Here is a 5,647-nt window from a genome sequence, read left to right on the forward strand (position 1 = left end):
TCAACCACATATTATAATAATCAATGGGTAAGATTAAAAAGAATCTTAATTAATGTATTTCTATAAATAAATTACTGTCATTTAATGAMATTATATGAAYAADGGCAAGATGGTCATTTTGTACGTTAATATTCTTGTTCAATTGGAATCCAAATATAGTGAAGATACTTTCCTRTATTTGAGACGGAGACGATTGCCTTAAGCCCTAGAGTAATCTCAATTTGTGCTACATTGTGGTACATTTAGTGTTGATCATAATCTGTTGGAAAATGGTGTGATACATTGTGATAACATTTAGCCTTTGTAATAATATTTGTTGGACATTGTGATAATCAATTTGTGCTACATTGTGGTAACAACACCTCTGCTACATAAAATCTGCAGATGTATTAACAACATTAGTACAAATTGGTRTGATACATWGTGATAACATTCTTAAATATTAWGGATACAATCTTCAACAAATATGTRTGATTTCATGTGATTCATCAGAATAATGAACATGTTTAYACAAATKGATTTATTTTTTTGAAATTATTTCACTAAATGATATTAATATTTTATTTTAGGAATGTAAATCAATATTAATTTATTTTATTTGAAACGGTTGCATTTAAAAAATTTAAAATTTAATTTTAAATTAGGAATTGACTAACATACCCTTTTAATTTGATTTTAATTGTATAATTAATATGTTAAAATGATTGGTTGAGATTGGTTCTCACAGTTACCACAAACAACTCAGTTCTCCCTTGAATAGGCCCCTATATATATATATATATATATATATATATATTCATGATGAATGTTATAAAGAAAACGTATATTTATGATGAATGTTATAATGAAGATGTATATTGATGATGAATCTCATATAGTGGTGTATGAATACCAAAGATTTGTTGAATACATGTGAAACTACATAACTATTCATGATGAATTTTGTAGTAAGTTGTCTATTCGTGATGAATATCATTTTAATGTATGAATATTAAAGAGTTGTTATAAACATATGAACGTGCATAAATATTCATAATGAATATTACACATATATACTATTTGACGTAAAAAACGTGAAAAACATAAAAGAAAAACTATATCGAGATAGATGTCAAATCAAATAGAATGAAATGCTCGATTTTTTGATATAATTTATTTGATTAAAATATTAATTATTTTTTAGATAATTTAGTTTAAAAGGATAAAAGTTTTTAATTAAAAAAGAAAATAAATGGTCAACATTGGTAAGCCTAAATCCTAACTTTCATTTTTTCTTCTATTCACTTCTTAATTAACCTTTTTATGTTTTGCATATTGATTAGTTTTCTAAATTTTGATCAATATTCAAGATTTGTCCTCATGTTCACAATGAAAAATAAGTTTTCATTTGAACCCACCCATATATACTAGTTGTGTACCCGTGCAATGCGACGGGATGTAAAAAAGTATGATAGTCCTTTAAAAAAATACCTATTATGATTACATCCATTCCAAACAAAGAAGATGGCAAGTCAAGATTGCACGTGGTTTATGTTCTTTAAAAGAGGTTAGAATATGGCTATCGGCACAAACCTTACAAAATACCAAATACTCATCATGTGTATGCATTCTTTTCTGAACCAAAATAGTCAAGATTCCCTTTTGCACAAACTTTGCAAAATACCAAATTTAATTTTTATAAATTAAAATATGATATGTTAGTCCCTACCAAAATCATATTCAATTCAAAATTTGACATTTTACAAGTCACGAAATGGAATCCTTAGACCATTTGGTTCAATTAGAAAAAAAGGGGTGAATTAAAGATCAACCAAAAACAAAAACAAAGGGAAGCATTTGACATTGAAGAAAGACAACCAAGATTCATGCCATATGGTAAAAAGAAAAACAATATCACATAGAAGAATAATCCTGATACAAACAGATAGATTGATAGATAAACAAGAACCAAAACATCCAACTTTCAAATCCTCTCAAATCTCTACATACAAAATATGCATACCAAAATTCAAAACAAGTATCACTAAACATCACCATCCTTTTCCTAATTTCCTCCTATACTACTCTTACTACTCAATCAATCAATCTTCACTAATGAATAGATCAGCCTTGTGAACCAGAAACCGGCTTCGTGATGTTCAGTTTCGTGAAGAAGTAAAAGATCATGTATAAGAACATGTATAAAGCAGAAGAACATGATAACCCAGAGTAGAAGGAGGGCTGTCATGAGCCAAAGTAGAAGGAGGGCTGTCATGAGCCAAAGTAGGAGGGCTGTCATGAGCACCACGAAAATCATGGCAATTAAGATCATGCCAAAGAACTGAACACCAGTTACAACATAAACACACAGCAAATCCAAGTTAGGTGGAGGACGAAAAACATCACCACAAACCAGTCTCCATCCCGTATTTGGAGATGTCATGGTAAAGCGCCCTCAACATGATCATGGCCACCATACCCGATAGGAAAAGAACAATCATAAGAGTCCACAATTGAAAACCAATGAACTTTATCATCTGCCATTAGAAGATAGGTGTCCCAACTGGATGCACATTTGACATCGCTCTCCTGTAAATTAAAAGAAATGCACAATATTGTTTGGAATTAATAATACTCCTTTTGTCACAAAATAAGTGTCTTAGGGGATGTTTACCAATCACTTACCAGGTAAGCGCTTACCAGTAAAATGTAACACGATCAATTACTTACCGAATAAGATTTTAGTCCACCAAGACGGTATTATATACAACAATTTACCAGGTAAGCGCTTACCATGGTAAGAGTCATCACGTTTTCATATGAAGATTACATGGTTTAGGGGAAGCAGCAAGTTGGTACCTCCATCAACAACAAATATTTGTGTTCATCCATTCAGTTGCATTCGTGATCATTTCCTCTGTTACCACTTGCCAACCCTAACGAGCTCAAGAATGATCTAACCTCTCCATTCGAAGCTAAATCGTTAAAAGAATCTCCTTGATTAAGCTTCCTAAGAGATCCTATGACTTTATATTTTGTTTTCTCTAAAGGGTCATCTCACTGTCGATTACAAATACCACTTTCTTTCTGAAAGCCTATTACCATTCTTAAACACTAAAGGATCTAAGAATAGGATGTCCATATCTGAAAACATAATCAAATGGAATGTTAGCAAAGTTCACATACATACAGTTGATGTACCTTAACCAAAAACATCATCAAAAACATAAAATAAAACTTCATTTATTCTATAGCAGCAGCATGGAAATCGATTACAAAATAAAACACATTTGTTTTAAAAGTCTTGTGTGCCCATTGCTTACACCTGTTGAATTGAACATCACCTCTGTGGTGGCGATACTAATATCCTTTCTACATCAAAAACTCAAGAAGAAAATTAGGGTCTCCTACAACTTGCAAATTATAAACATGACAAAAACATAATTGGCCTCAAACTTAGGCCTAAACAATTCTGGTTGCAACCAACTCGATCACAAAGAAAAGAAGAAGTTAACGTAATTAACATAAGGTATATTAACAAATGTCAAAGATCAAGAAACAACACTCATCGTTTTCCCCTAAAGATCAATTGCATTTAGTTCTTGTGCAAGAAAAATCACAAGGGGCAAATAGTTAGTAYTGAAGACTTTTAACAATTCAAATATCTATCTAYTATACTCAAGCCCTTATTGTTCCCATTTCTTCACACTAAATGGAGATCATAATATACCTCAAAATTCTACCAAACAATACTATACCTTAATGGCCTGATTACGCAATCAAACAACACTGCCATTTGTTAACAATGAGGCTTGGATTAGTTTAGGAAACAACAACTATCAAAATTGCTTCAATGTAGCAACAGTTCAATTTAAATTTTGTAACAAAAGAAAGATAAAGGAGACTTGTAAAATAAAAAACAAATGTTATAATGTGTATGATGCAGAGGTAATGATTTACCTCATGCTCCCATTAGTTGCGTATTTAGATCAACACATATAAAACAACATCAGTCCAATGGCTTTGATTAGAAAAACAAAAAAAATAGCTTCTTTGATGACTTTCAGAAAACACATGATGAGCAATGCAAGTAACAACATAATGAACTTAAAACTATGAACTTGGCTTACTATCTTAACCAATTCTGCCATTGCACCACATTAACACAAAATAGTAAGATTTCATGAAAGAAGACTTGAACATTTTTTCTCCAAAGCAACATTTCTGAACCAAGACAAATAGCAAAAGAAATTTGAAGCCAACATACATATACATAGAGATGGTAATCGAATATATGTAAAGCAATTTGTGATTTGAATCCATCCATCAAGATAATATATAAATAAACAAAAAACAATATTCCTTTCTAATGCACTAAACTAACTATAAATCATCTATATCTTTCTCCCTCAAGTCTCCTTGATCACTATATTGATGTGGGAATGGCAATAAAATGTCAAAGAGATTGCCTCTCATTTCCCTCACATTAGCATTAAGAGCACCTGCAACTATAATTGAATTTATAGGCAATCTTTCCCAAAAAGCAAGACTTTCCAAATGCAAACAATAAATCGTGGCAAGTGAAATTTTACCCATAACCATTGATACCTAATCAAAAAAACCCACAAGCAAAAATCAGATTACAAGACACACACACACATGTAGCTATGAAGAAAACCCACAAGCAAAAATTCAAGAAATCATCAAGACAATAACCATCCGGTGGAACAAAACCATAGAAACATAAGTTTGTGATGCCAAATCAAATAGAGTCCTAGAGACATTAGAAAATACGAAACCTGATATTTTGATTTCTGGATTCATAAATGAAACCCTAAATGGAAGACAGGTCAGATATGAAACCTGATAAATGAAACCAGCCACATTACATTGTATCAGTTGTTCATAAATGATCGCATAAATGGTAAAGACAAACCTGGAGATGGATTGAACGTTGAAGAAGACGATGGAAGACAGGTCGAAATGACGAAGGAAGATTGAAGAAAATGATGGAACCTCGCTTTAATATATTGATGATTCGAGTGAATCGTCATCTTGGGGAATGAGTAGTTTCCTGAATCGTCGTATTGGGAGCGTGAATCGTCATCTTGGGGGAGGGGAGCGAGGTAATTGGTCGGTCAAATCCTTTACCTTTAGACTTAATGAAATTGGGCCACAAAGCAAGTATACAATACGGCCCAACGTCGTCTTTCCAAGTAATAAAGTGGTACAAGTACCGGAATATCGTCCACAGGGATTGGAGCAAAAGTTAAATAAGAGTCCAATAAAAGAAAAGATTTCTGATGACGAAAACGAAGACTTTAGTTTGATTCCAAGTTAACACAGGTAATATAAAAGAATAATAAAGCAGAATAATAAAGCAGAGTAATAAAGCAGAATAATAAAGGTAGCACGGGTGTAAGATTTGGGGTGAAACGTAAACACGAAATCCAGCAGACAAAGCTGTGGAAGGACCAGTCCCACCATTTATCTTGAAGGTATTCCTCTCAGACTTCACCTTTGCACTATATTATAGCTTTGCACCCATATCTCTATGTGGTGTTCGGACCAGGGATAGTGACAAAATGGTGTCTTCAAGATATATGGCTAAACAAATCTCTTTGTTAAAAATCACTCTTTCGAGCCGATTCCCATATCATTCAAGTTG

Source organism: Cynara cardunculus (assembly GCF_001531365.2).
Source record: "Cynara cardunculus var. scolymus isolate 2C chromosome LG 14, CcrdV1, whole genome shotgun sequence".
NCBI classification, from domain to species: domain Eukaryota; kingdom Viridiplantae; phylum Streptophyta; class Magnoliopsida; order Asterales; family Asteraceae; genus Cynara; species Cynara cardunculus.